The sequence below is a fragment of the Xylocopa sonorina genome, chromosome 5 (genome assembly GCF_050948175.1).
Source record: "Xylocopa sonorina isolate GNS202 chromosome 5, iyXylSono1_principal, whole genome shotgun sequence".
NCBI classification, from domain to species: Eukaryota; Metazoa; Arthropoda; class Insecta; order Hymenoptera; family Apidae; genus Xylocopa; species Xylocopa sonorina.
The window spans coordinates 3,358,506-3,373,370 of NC_135197.1; the positions used below are offsets into that span (position 1 = coordinate 3,358,506).

The window sequence follows — 14,865 nt, forward strand, 5'->3', positions numbered from 1 at the left end:
GGCCGTCTGAAAAGCGCGAGCCGTGACGGGCAGGTAATCGGGTGACCATGTTTCCTGCTTGAGAGAGGATCGATAGTGGCGTTGGAGACGGGAATCGAAATTGTAACGGGCCGGAGAATAATCGAGGGCGAAGGCCCTAATAGCCGAACCGCGTAATAGCGGTGAACCGGCCAATATCAAGTTATAGCGTGAAGGGAATAGGATATCAAATAGTATGTCAAACGGTGTCACGCCTTCGGTCACCCAAGGAACTCTGAATTACTGAAGATTCTATTGAATCCATTTCTTTCTGCTTTTGTTGGAAATAGGTACGTGAAATAAAAGGTTCTTTGTACACTTCAAAGTAAATTATTCTTTATTCGAAGAGTGGAAGCATGTCTACACGCTTCTGGAGCTCTATGAACTAAAAGAATACTCGATAGAAAAATTTGGGTTCCTTTCCCGTTTAAAAGAAAATGACGACAAAGTCTGCACATGTCTCTCTTTCAAGCCTTTAGGTATAAATAAACAGTTAGAGAATCGCTAGAACCGATAGATTTCTTTTATTGTTTATATACAGAATTCTACTTCTTAATACAAGATTCATTTTTATTTCTACGTTGACATGTTGAAATAATCAGTCATCTGTTTTTGGAAACAGGAGTGCCATTTCAGAGAAAAAAGGTAATTTGTAATTAATTGAAGGGACATTCGAAGTGAGATTACAGTAGTTTATGTGTTACACTCACCCAACGGAATTATAGAATTAATTTGTTTTAATTAATTGTTTCGTGAATTATTCATGTGAGTAAAGGATTTTCTTAGTGAACTAAAGTCGGTAAATGCAACGCATACATAATCGACTTTATTATTATGGCAAAATCCACTTCAACATCGTTTGTGTTCATAGAAGATGTCTGCTGTTCTTTAGTAGTCTGTCTAGAAGTTTTCGTATTCGCGATACTCTCGTTCTGCTTTATATTCGCTAGCAAAAGCTCCAGCAAATCAAACCGAAAAACTCTTTACTTTCATCTATTATTTCCATATGCGCTATTCAAACATTTACATGCGAGATTCAGTTTTTACACTGTGTCCTTCTAGCCATTTTTGTCAGCCACATCCATGATTAATCATTCCCCTCTACTATCTAAGTTTAAACGAGAAACACGTGTAAAACATATTTCAAAATCAAATATGATATGTGAAAGAATATATTAATCTGAGCAATATACAAGAGAAGGGCATAATATAATTAATGTTAACTATAATAAATAATACACGGCAGTAGAGTAGTTAAAAGTCAGGACGACGAGTACGTAATGCTCAAAGCAACCTTTCCCTTCACTCGACTAAGTAAAAGAACAAGGGGGAAAATAGCCTTGACCGGATCCTGATATTAGTATTAAGCAACATGTATGTTATATTTAACAACATTATATTAACAATATTAATATAGAATAGCAGTAAAATTATCATTCGAATTTTTACAATCTTAAATAAAATCAATTATTTGTACCATTTATACTTAACACTGAGGCGGTCCTCCAATACTCGCCACTGGATGAGCAGCAACCTAAGCAAACACAATACAGTTTCCCGAAAGTAATCACCTCCGTTTCCATATAATAGAATTTCTGACCTATCCCTTTGTCATCCCAGCGTTTAAAGCGCGACTCCGCCATTTTGGTACCCCTTCTGCTAGTGATGAATTCACTAGCAGATCCAGGTCGAAACGTTCCTCCCTCCCTTTTCCTTCTCTCCTTTTTTACATATATACGGCTCTACAAAGCGCTTCAATAATTTTTATTAATATTTGCAACGCATTCCCTTTCACAGATGCAAATGCTTGAAATAATACGAAGTAGAACGATTTAAAAAATATTTTTCGCTGCATTGAACCACCAAAAGAATTCACAGTTTCGCAAGACCGTAATTTCGTTTGGTGCACAACAGTATTAGGTTTCCAATACCAACGCAACAGTAATTATTATCTATAGCATAGCCTTATCGTTACGCTGTTCGACTACAGCCTGGCAATACACAGTGATCAGTTCCATGGTACATTTTCGGGCCATACAGATTCTCTAAACTCTCTAAACTTCTCTAAACAGCTACGTACGCGAATTTTCACGTGCATACGGTGTCGGGAATAAAAATATCCGAACCAGTTAAAATGGTATTAAATATGCATACTGTGGTGAATAAGCTTTTACTGCTTCTGCAGTTTTATGGTGAGAAACCAATTTCAAATATACCATAAATAGTTTCACATTAAAACACAAGCTGCAGACGAATAGATAACAGGAACGTTCAACTTGCAATACGAAAGCGCAACATATATCGTAAAAAAAAGTGTTAGTCATCGGTTTAGCGTCGTTCACATTTAATCGCTTCTGAATGGTATTTTTATCTATGAAATAATCGCACAATTCACATGATCATTGGGACATAACCGTATCGAGAACAATTGAGCAGATTTGCTTGGATAAACTAGCTTATTGCGTTTGTACTGCGCTTCGTGAAATTGGATTCGTAAAAATTAATAAAACGATAGAAAATTTAATGTATTTCCGTGAAACATTATGTATATTTAATCAAGTAACACATCAAATAACAATTTATAAACGGCAAAAAATGCAATAACACTTGTTTATTGTTACCAAGCGCCTTTCTTCTTACTTAATCAAAATTTCTTTTAACTATCTTGCATCGACTTTCTGCAAACTCTAACGAGATTACACTTGCTTCTTACGCCAGGATGCGGATACTCTGATACATGCGAGCAGAAAGCCGGGATCTTAATCTGAAAAATAACCTTCTTTACGACCATGTAATAAACCGTGCCAACGAGGATCTATCGCATCCAATTCTTCCTTGCTGCGTAACATTAGCATCAAAATTAGCTCGTAGGCAGGAAAATTCCTATTTTGATCCTAATAAATCGAGACGATACGATATATGAAATAAATGTGAAAATGTTAAAGCTGTGACTAAAAAACTCCCACAACGACCAGCAGACCGAACAACCGAAGCTTCACAAGCATCTCCCCTGTTCCAAACGACTGGTGCAATTCATACGGCAACTTCATAACGGCGATTACGATTTAGAACAATCTCTGATGTTTACTCGCGGAAACGTTCAACGTACGTGGACAGGTTGTTGGCGAGTTGACGAAAGCGAGTTTCCCATAAGGTAACATACATACGGGTGGAGGGGCCGTCAAAGGACAATAGGACAATGCAGAAGCTTAGCTAAGCTTTATGTAGCTTTGCACAGCTTTGTGTATTCACTATTCCCTCGAAGGAAAGCCTGCACGTCTACGTACGCTTTAAGCCGAGGCCGATATCAAAGATTACTCGTCCGCCACCGACTTGCGTTTTAACTGGTCTAGTCGATTCTGCCTACTCTTACGTCGAACTGTTCGAAGCCGAACGCCCGATTGGATTTCAGCGGAGGGTAAATTGGATTCCAATGAAATGAAAACTTTCCGCCATTTCGTAGCCCCATTTATAGGTCAGAAGGAAGTTCCTTCAATCGTCGAATAAAATATGATCGATACCGTAGAGCACAATTGATCGGTCTCGTAGCTAATGGAATTTACATCGTACATATTTGTGTTTGTAGAGGAGCACGAGTTGTCGAAACGATCGATTTCAATTTTATCTGTATCGAGTCACGAATCGACGAATGTCTCGATATTTGTTACGATAAAACGCGTACATGGATGGAAAACGCTAAAACGATAAAACGCAATAGATGGAAAATGTGTCCATCTTGCCGCGTGATAATTGAACGTTGTCAGATTCTCCCATTTCTCGCATACCAGAAGATCTAATCTCTACAACACCACCCAAACACTGTTGCATACTATTATTCCGAAACGCATTAGGCGGTGACGCATATATTAACTGTATTTCGCGCGTTCTAAGGTAAATAATGCACAGATAGGGGATGACGCCGCGCGAGGGGTAATATAGAACGACGCTGTGGTCCGAAACTTTAAAAACGTGATCGATAAGTATAGCGCGGTTACTCAGTCGGTGTTCATCACTCACGCCCGGCTATTTGGGGTTTTCAGGTCACGGAATTTAATTTTGATATTGTTCCTTTATTATCGAGGTAAAAAAGAACCACTCCTGCGCGGAGCGTTGCGTCGCGAGATTATAACTAAAACTTGCTACTCGATTCGGAACGTGGATCTAATTAATTTGAAACGTATTTGGAGTAATTAATCTTTAATTAAATGTCACCATCCTGGGACGACGCTTCGTATTAACAATTGAATCATTTGCCCTCTTACTTAAAGAATACCTTGCAAAAATGCACAATTTGTGAAATCCGGGTCGTGTCACAAAGACGTTCGCTGCAATAAAAATAATTTACGTACATATACGATCCTCTCGAAACGAATGCATTTTCCCTTAATTTTGAACCAGGAAATCTCCCCTGAAAGTGTTGAATAATTTAGTATCATAACACGCATGCGAGACTGCATAAATATCCAGCGGGAGCAAAAGTTCGATTCTCGACTTCGCACTTTTACGATTTTGGCACCGCCGCGCGACGTTCGAAGGCTGCCGGAGCGCCCATTCCTCGAGGATTCCTCGCGAGCGAACTCGATTAGCCTGAGGGGGTGGCGCAGTGTGTTTCGCGCGAACAACCCCAGCCCGCAGCGTGCATATGCATGCACGCCTCAAGACGATTCCGTTCGGTCGTTAGGGGCTGGTTAATTTATGCGCGTTAAATCGGTCAGCTTCGAGTTGGACGAAATGCAGCACGATATAAGTTACGTGCACGTAAAGTATCTGTTATGTAAATCGGCCGAGGGGTAAATGTCTAAGGTCCACGCGGGCGCGGTATCTCTGTCTTCTTCACCCTTCTGACGAAAATTATAGCCCGCAGCTACCCCGCGGTACGGCCTATCCGACGGTGAGACATTCCTGCAGAGGCTGCCGGCAGATTGGAAGATTTGTTGGAGGCGTGCGACGTGTCTTCGTTCGGACGACCTCCATCGGCGACAAGTTCACTCCCTGGTCCCGTCCAGGGTCGAGTTCGTTCGCGGCGCGTACATAAATCTCGGAAGTTTAAAGCCAGACTTACAGTGAGAACATGAGTCACGAGGGTTGCACGAAGCGATACCGTGATACGATTGCGAGGTGAATAAGTAATGGGGGCGGGGAGGTGCTGGTATCGCTGGCAATATTCGTGATAACGCATTCCTCCAGTTCGAGCCGATGGTATCGTGGGGAAAAGATGGATGGCTGGTGGATCTAGAAGTAATACGAGATCGGCTTACGAAAAAAGAGGAAACGCGAATAACATAGGAGGGGATTACAGTCTTGGAGAGAGGCGAGAATTTGAAAAATGTGTATTTCGGATTGCGTTATTCTCAGTAACTATGGACTTAAAAATCTGAGGACGTAAAGGTAACTGTGATTAATATTTGCAGCGGGTATTTTATTTCCTTTGCAACAATTTTGGTATAAAGTTATTTTGACGTAAAGCGGAAATTAAATGATAATATAACTGGTAATGAAAATTTGTCGATATCGCCTTTATCGTTTTCACGTTAACATCATTTCTTTCCTGGAATTTCAACAGTATCGGAAGATAGGTACCGATTTCGAAATGTGAACAGGGATGCTTCTACGCTCGGCTATCTACCTTCGTAATTCACTTCGTGCTTGAAATTATCTCGGCAAATTGCATCTTGTTAAAATTCATGGCTATGAATATAAATAATTACAATGCAAAAGCGGAACATTAAATCAGGAAGGTATTCTCCGCACTCTAATTATTTACTGTGTTCATTAATTTACATGCGGATTTCAGTGATTACGCATACATATATAGGAAGCTTGAAGAATTACCTACACACAATTACAATGTATCCTGTGGACATTGTTACATGATTGCACAAAAAAAAAAGAGTTAAATATGCAGGCTCAATCAATCATAAAACCGTATACGAAGATCATAAAATTATTCGCCAAAGAATTTCAACGAAAAATTAAATACGTTCATATAATTACATTTATGATTATTTCCAAGAAAAAAAGAAAAAATTCTCGCCATTGCTGTACGGCTACTGCTTCATACTTATTTGACATCTAGCTCAATGACCGCACGATCGTGTCGTACCACAGCCACTTCCTTTCTCCAGGCGCAACATTCCGAAATTCATTGCCCTCCATTTTCTTTATCGTCCTCGCTCTTTTCGCGATATCACCGCAGCTGCTCCCTTTTCCTCTTTTTTTTTTTTTTTTGATCGTTTCCTCGATCGCCGACAACACCATCGGAAGAGACCTACATTGGAAACCATCTGAGAATCCGGGAGGAAGACTGGTAGAAAAGAAAAGTGGCCCATCGCGATGGCCGTGCAGTGAAATTCAGGGTGGAAGCTGATAATATGAAGAGATGGTCGTTTCGAGTGGTTGGGAATGGGTTCTCGTGGAAAAAGAATAAACCTTACATGAGACTGTCACGGTCGGTCACATATTTCGTACGTGGACGCCGTTGCTACACCCATCGCTGGAATTCACTGTATATGGAATATCGACTCGCACGGGGGCATCTATGAAAATCGAATTTTTTGGCAGCACTTTAATTTCTACGATCTTTATCGTTCGAGCTGACCGATTAAACGTTTATGTAGCGGTCAAATCCAGAAATCGGTCAATGTAAATTATAAATGTCGACCAAAAATGGACGTTACTGCTCGTATGGGTGTACGAACTCTACAATAAGTTTGGGATCAGGTATCATTGGTTTATGAGAAGTCGAAGATGTTACCAGAATTGGCAGATATTCGTTTCTTATTGAACAAGTTGCAGTAATTACGTGCCAAACCTTCATCATTAACGAGTTCTCTGATGGCTGGAAATAAGATCGAAGAACGGAATTTAGTCACGTAGCCTGGCAGAGATCCACGAAAAATTGTCGATTTCGTAGCTAACATTTATCGGATATCTTACCTCGCTTCGTTACAGTACAATTATTAAAAATGTCTGAATCAAGAAATATTGTTTAATTCTTCAATGCGTTTGAACCATTCAATTTAAGAGAACTACAAGAGATACCATCCAAGAGCACCTATTGGTACCACTTCTCCTCAGAGCCTCTCAGATAATATTTGCAGCCATTCATCCCACCATCGTTATACCTAAAAATACGTTTCAGTGGCCTCGTTACCAAACATTTATATCTATTTGCTTCCTAAAACGAATGAAAAATATTTCCCTCGATATAACACAGTGAAAACAAGTTGAGCATGATTAATTATCGTTTCGAAGAATTTATTGGAACGTTAAATTCCTGATAAATTTATCGCTGCTCACAGGTTCCAAACTTGTTAATCGCTATGTACGAATGATACGTATATATATATATATAAAAAAATGAACGTTCTATCTATTTGTTCGTTGCGCGTTGTTTACGCGACGTGCGCGCGGATAATGAGAGGAAAACTGTAATGGAACATTTAAACGGTCGTTTGACACACATAAATTTGAACGTATACGCGCCGATACGGAAGCAGCCGGGGTTGCGAGCTACCCCTCGTCTCTTTCGTATTTATGATTGGAATCCCTTTGATGGAATATTCATGAACAGTTCGTATTCCTCTTCTCTGGCCAGGTATTCTCCGACCGTTTCCACTTTTTGCTGAATTCTTCGGAACTCGTGGAAATACTTGGACTTGCAAACTCGCCGGAGTTCTTTTCACTTCGATACTTCTTCACCGCGTTCGGGAACGCTGCCGGGAATTGTAGCTGGGATGCTTGTAATGCGAGTAATAGTTTCGCGATAAGCTGAAGTTATTTCGATACCATCGGCTGTGGTTCTTCGAATAATTGCGAAATACCTGTGGAACTTATTTCAAATTCAGATCGTATCGTTTCGTGACATCATTAGAATGGCATAATAATGTTCTATAAACTCTTCCTTCTACTATTAATGTTTACATGGTTATACAAAGACCAGAGAAGTAATTGTCGACTTCATCTTCAACAAAAAACCAAATCAATTACGTGATAAAAGTACAGTACAATATACAATGTACAATATACAATATATAGTAGCAGATAGATATAGTAGCAGTACAATATACAATGTACATCGTACACTGTACGTCGTACAAAATATAATTACAGAAATAACGTTAATGATACAATAAAAAATTCTTCTTAATCAACGAAATTCGTTTCTCCATCGACGCGATTCATCGGTAAAATTGCAACATCAACCGATAGCCATTGGTGGTGCACGTGGTAACGTACACAAGTATTTTAACCTTTGGATCCGCTTCCGATATATTCCATCGATACCGGCGATTGGGGAAATATAATTGATTCCCCTGGAGCGAATATTACAGTCGGCTAGCTATTTACTGTTGATGACCGCTCAGTTGCGGCCCAGATACACCCGCACGATTTTCATTTCGCCCCGATGAATTCTCTAAAAGATAGGGTATCCGTCCTGTTCTGTACTCTCGCTCCTTCAACCGTCCAGCTCTCAGCCGGAATCGGGAATAAGAGGCAGAGTATAGCTACAAAGTGCACAGTGCACAGGGTGCTCTATGCCAAGTGATCTCGAAGATCTCCCCCCCTAGTGGTACTTTTACGAGCGCTCTGACCCCGGCTTTATCGTTTGGACATAAACCGTGCGCCATCATCGCGGGCAAAGAACATGCATTCAGGATCCCGCCGGGCAGAATCTTGTTAGTCTTGCAACCTGCCAATTAGTGGTTACGTCTTCCTGTAATTTGTTGCGTTCGTACGTAGTCAAGCGAACGTCCCATATTCTTGACCCAATTATTCTTCGCGAGTTAACGAGGACGTATCGACTGATTAGAGTAACGATTTTTACACGTTATTAAATTGTATAAGGCAACTAGAAACTTGTCGCGTTTATTAAATATTATATTGTATACCATATGAAACGATAATAAAGTAGGAACGTTAAGTCGTTGTTAGATATACAACAGTATTATCGTAATTAAAATATATTCAGTTGTCTTTGCAGAGGAACGTGGCGTAATTTGCCATTGTAAATATAGAGGTGGTATCAGATGACCCTAAAATTCTATTTCCCGCCTTTAGAAACCCGAGACACCACAAGGGTACATTTACACCCCCACAAGCCGACACCTGTGTTAACACGTTTCCCTACTTATCTTCCGCAAAGTGCGGTAAATTTACAGTCTACATCCTACTTAAAGCAGTATTTTACGCAAGTTAATCTCCGCAAAGCCGTGCACCCTTGCCGTGCTACCTTATCCTTTTCTACTTTTTATTTCCGTAGACGAAGAGCGTCGCGTCGTTTAAGTTAAACCTAAATAAACTATCGATAATTCGATTATTTCTCGTTGGCACAACTAACATACATGCTTCTCTTTGCTGGTTTCAGATACTAACAAGGCGAAATGCACGCGAAGACACACTAACCGTTCATAACCGCCGAGCGTGCGCATTATGACAACACTAAGGATCCCTCCGCATCGGCTTAAATCGTAAAAGGATCGAAGGAGCACCGCGCTGTGCGAACGGGACGCCGCGTGTTCCGATCGGGATTGACGCATGTGCATCTAATCAATTAACGCATCGTGGGTTCCGGGCACCCGATCAGCGGAGCTAATATCCGAAGGGTTAATTTAGGCACTCCATCTCTGAAGAGAGGAAACAACGTGGTTGTGCGCGAGAAAGGGTGAGCACGTTGCCGCGTCGCAAAAATTCCATTTCCTCCGCGTCCTAATTTCACGGGAAGTTCCATTCTGTTCGTAATGAGAATTAAAAGTGGACCGGTTTTACCTTTTACCGAACCAATTGCGCGCCGACCAGCTCTGCCGAAGCTTACCTGCCTATAAATCAAATTATCTTCCCTTCGTTTGTCGTCTGTTTATTCGAGTCGCATCAGGTTGGGAATTCTGGCAATTAACTCTTGACGAACGATCGAATTCGATCGCGCTTTAGCTTTAACGAAACTGCGGAAAAATCGCGACAGTTGCTGAAACCTTTAACCTTGTTTTTTGGAACACGAACGCGTTTGAAGATTAACTGCACGTTCCGCCATGGAGGAATCGTGATTTAATATTCCGCGAGGCTGTTCGCGAGCGGACATTTTTCATTTGGAACGCGAGGGGGCAGTTTTAATAGAGATGTACGTGGATATTAGCACGGGAGAGAGAAGGGTGGAAACAAAAATTTAATAAAGTGGGCTGTTTTGAAACAAGCTGATAAAAACTAGATTTGCCCTGCGCGTTCGGCGGGTGTAAAAGAGATATGCGTAGAAAGAGTCGTTTTAAATCGCAATCCTCGTAAATAGCCGGGGTTCTGCCGTAAATTCCGAGCTCGAGTGTATCGGTCCAGAGAACGCGTTGCTACGCGCTGTAAACTACAGAGAAGCAAGAAAATTCACTGACATCCCGCGAATGTACTCGATCGATCGATATCGAATACGTAACGTACGATTAATCTCGATACAGAGGGAAATAGTACCGAGAAGTTCAATTTACAACTGCGACGACTTATAATTTATGTGCGAAAGTCGCGTGCGAAGTTACTAATTTTCAGTCCTTTGTCGAGAATCGATATCTTCCGCGAACCCCTGTATCATGAATCACAAGTAACAACAAATAGAGAAACGGAGACATGGAGAACGTGAACGAATTGGTTTGCAGGGCTCGAAGAAGCCTGCGACTACGGCGTCAGGAGATCGCGGGGCCCTCCTCCGAGAAAAGGGGCTCCGCGCGAGAAGGGGCACGTAAACGTACCCCTGGGCCCGTCGTGGTGTTGTCCGCCGGGGGTGGCGGTGGCGGAGGGGGCGGAGGTGGGTGCAGACGCCGTGACTTGGAACGCCGCGGAGGTGGCGGTCGGGGTGCTCCCTGCCTTGCCACCATCAGCTCCTCTGTCGCGGGGAGCGCGGGGGGTTGTGGCCCTGTGGTGGGGCTCCCCTCCTATAAAAAGCGTCAAGGTATCTTCTTCACCGCCAGGACGAAAAGAATGAATGTTGTTCTCACGAATTTTTATCTGAGCAATAATCTACCGTTCTGGAGAGGGGTGAATTTCATTTCAGGCGAAGATGAAAACTGACAGTCGGATGTAATGAATCGCTTCGACGGGTTTTTTTCATTTCCTCGCAGGGATAATTTAACTTCATTTTGTGTTCAAGTTAACTCTTTTATTATTATCGAGAAATTTTAGAGGGAATTTATATAGATAATTAATTTTTCTTATGAATTCACTGACTTGGAAGCTTCTCTTAATATAATCAAGAAGTCTGCCAAATATTTGAAAGATATGTAATGAGGGGGCTGTGTAATAACAAGACAGCTGAACAATTTTCTGCGGTAAACTGGAGTGCCTGATTACTTGCCAAGAAGGTATAACACGAACATGATGTAAATAGGTACATTATTAACTTATTAAGCAAAAATATTATTTCATTACATATGCACTACTTACTACTGAATAAAGTACAGGTTAAGAATAAATAGCTCCAAAGGTATAAAAATATGTTCTTTTAGAAACACATTACCAGTAGGTGTTCAAATCGCTAGTAGATTATTGTTCAAATAAAATAAAATTTCATTCTCATTTGAAAATTCATGCAAATTCATTCTCGATATTATTCGACCAGCAAAAACATCATCTCTTATGCTAATGGAAAAAAATAGTCACAAATGCTTTGCCAATTTCGAAACGATTGAATGCAGTATTATGTAAGAATATACCTTTTACGTATTTTAATAAAAATACTGGAGATTACATGGGACAAGCAGCGACATGTATGCACGATATTAAGTTCTTTAAGCTTTTACTTATTGTTAGGATAACGTAAACGAGAACATTGGATCCATATATCGATCGAAATACACGAGGGGTGGATACGAATAACGCATGCAATATTTTATACGTCACATTTCATACATATTTGAATGGCACAACTATTGTTCGCACTACCTTGTCACGAATTTTGACAGGAGATCGCAGAGAGAGGAAAAACAAAAATGATAAAATCTTGTATTTACCTAAACAATATGTGAAACTTGAATGAAAATGTTAGTTTTAAAAGCTTAACATGGTTGTCACAGACTTATCGTGTTAAGCGAAGCACGTAGTAGATAAGGAGGGACACGTTGCGCCTAGTTGACTGCATCTTATCTAACGTGTCACGTTAAATGTATCAGACTTGTCTTCGCTAGCAAAGGCTTAGTACCCCGTACAATCTCTCAGTAGATTTGACCCGTTTTGGTCAGCCTTGGCATACGGAAAAGCACAATATAAAACGTAACCTAATTATGGGTCAATGCATTCGGAATACGTCGGAACACTGTTTCAACAATTCGGCTACATATCTCTCTTTCCTTACAAAATAATCGTACGACATTAATTTATATTAGACATTAAATTAAACTATTAATATTATTATTAAACTAATCCACTAGATAAACCGTACAGTTATCCTACAGTTATAATATAATATATATAATTAAATTTCTCGCATCCTTGATAACGCGTTTGATAATTATGAAACAAACGATTATTTAGTTTTAACGAGATCGTGGAAGCATCCACCGTAATAAATTCCAAATTGGAGAACATAATACGTTATATCGTACAATGAGTTTAATACTCGTCGTATTCAGTGACGCGACACGCCTCCAGAGGAACCCATAACATCTTATTCCACGTCACCGGATATCTGGGTCATTCTGGTCATTCCGCTTGTCCATATCTGACACTTATGGTGAATACTCCCGATCGTGATTAGAGGATTTATGTCATCAAAGACGCAGCAAACGCATAGCTATGCTCGGTACCTCGAATCATCAAGCCAGACCATATACATTCACAGATATCATTCGATCTTCGTTCAACACCGACAGTCGATAATTTGCGATCAATTCCATTCGACAGAATTTCAAAGAAGAAATTGCCAAGTCATCGAGTAATTTATCCGATTAAAGAAATAATGCCTTCTAATGCATTCTCGCGTTCCAAAGTTAATTTCGATCCTGTTACCGTCATCGTCGCATCATCGTTTAATTAGCAGTATACAATTACAGCTTATTCGATGTACGAATGTGTCCGACTCGTTGTTATCGTTCGAGCGCGCAATTTGTATCTATAACTACCGTTTCTAATTATTCGGAGTTTATTACAAACCAGTCGCTCGCCCGGGTGTGCAGGTGTGTTCATTATGTTCATTACGCCGCTTCTTGAGTAACGCGAGCAAGTATCCACCGACTCGAATAGCGTTGCGATAAATTTATCTCGATTTTCGGATGCACCGTTGAAGCAGGCGTCACAATAAATCTTTGTGATGGAATAATGAAACTAATGCATTACTCGCAGTGGATTACGCTCGTAAATTAGCCGTACGATACGATTGACACAGATTACTTGGAATAATATGTTATCAATGACGATACAGTTTTACATTGTGCTTTCACGATTTATACAAGATTCTCTTGTAACATACGAACACGTTCGATCCTTATTAACTAAAAACCTTCAATTTTCATAGTTACAACTCCCTCGTTCTCCACGTGCAAACGTTGATTCATTCATGGGATTCGCAAATATCTACCGCCGTGAATATCGATCGAGTAAGCAACGACGAAAAAGAGCATCGACCGTAAAACGCAACGAATAGCATTATTACGCGAAGCTACCGCAACCGTTGGGAGCGTTTAAAACATTTAATTACTCTCGAAACTACGACTAGGAACGGTGAAACAGCCGGAGGGTGCCGATCGATAACCCACGGATTCTCGCTAATTGAACTTTTTCATCATCGTGAATGTTTTAGCGCCGGTTTCGCGGGATCCCGAAATTGAAGCTAATCGTAAGTCCCGCGGTTTAACGCTAGTCCCGTGTTCTCGTTAAAAATTCAGCTGTTTTCATGCGACACCGCCCAGCGATCCCGGCGCGCGATTTATCTGAAACGCCAATATCCTGCGAGGGCTCGTGTACCCCTAATCTCCGCGTTGTTCCGCACCGGAGGCTAGGTAAATACCTGTAGCCGAAGGTTTTGATAGAGGTTACGTCGGTGCCGTGAAACTGCACGATCTCAGACTCGCCTCTCTCGGACCAGTTACGAGACCGTTGTTGCGTGCGAGACACCAAGATACACGTTCGAACGTAAACGCTGTCCCTTCAGCTTCGAGCCAACTGTGTGATAAACTCTGGAAAATAACCCGTACAAAGGGGACCGAGAAAACTACCGGCCAGAGTAATAATACGGTACTGTAACTACGCGTAACAGGGGCACAAAGTACAGCTTTCCTTCTGATAGTGTTCTCGAACACCCGGGAACTTATGAGACGTCGCTCGTCGACTCGATAGCGAAGTCTGATAATGAGAATTTTGTCGTGAACCTTTCCATAAATCTCGAGGAATCGCTAATACGTATAATGGGGACGTTTAAGGACGCGTGATAAATGATTCGATCCGAGTTGATTAACCCCTTCGCGCTTGCACGCTTGCGAGGTGAGCATCTGCCGTTGGGGGCGACTGAAATTGCCCCGGTCTAAAGAAGCGGAAGGGTTAAAAAGAGTTATTTAAAAAACGGAAGAGTCGTGGGATCGTGCAGTTATACACCTGACTATACCAGAGAAGCGTCGAAATTCTATAAAAATGGAAAATAATTATAAATGCGATAATTGCTTTCGAGAGGTACAAGTACAGCACTAATCTAATGATAGAACGTACAACACAAAACACAGTCGCCTAGTTGCGTTCAACTTCCCAGTACATACTGCGTTATATACGCGGCGAAAGTTTCGCTGGAAACCGGAGTTGCCTGATTTTAGGTAAATCGCGAGCCTGATTCGCCGCTTATGTATTCCCATACACCGTGCACCCCGAGTCGAGTCCATGCAGAAC

The 14,865-nt window shown here is 41.1% G+C and overlaps 1 protein-coding gene and 1 long non-coding RNA gene across 3 annotated transcripts in view; both read left to right on the forward strand.

Annotated features, from left to right (window-relative positions):
• Window positions 1-10,795, forward strand: part of LOC143424097 (uncharacterized) — a 72,390-nt gene extending 61,595 nt beyond the window's left edge. The window contains exons 2-3 of the long non-coding RNA XR_013101881.1: window positions 9,386-9,682; window positions 10,656-10,795. This is a non-coding gene — a long non-coding RNA (uncharacterized LOC143424097). The remainder of the gene's footprint in view (window positions 1-9,385; window positions 9,683-10,655) is intronic.
• Window positions 1-14,865, forward strand: part of LOC143424090 (A-type potassium channel modulatory protein KCNIP1) — a 141,206-nt gene that overhangs the window by 95,586 nt on the left and 30,755 nt on the right. The gene's annotated exons all lie outside the window — the stretch shown is intronic.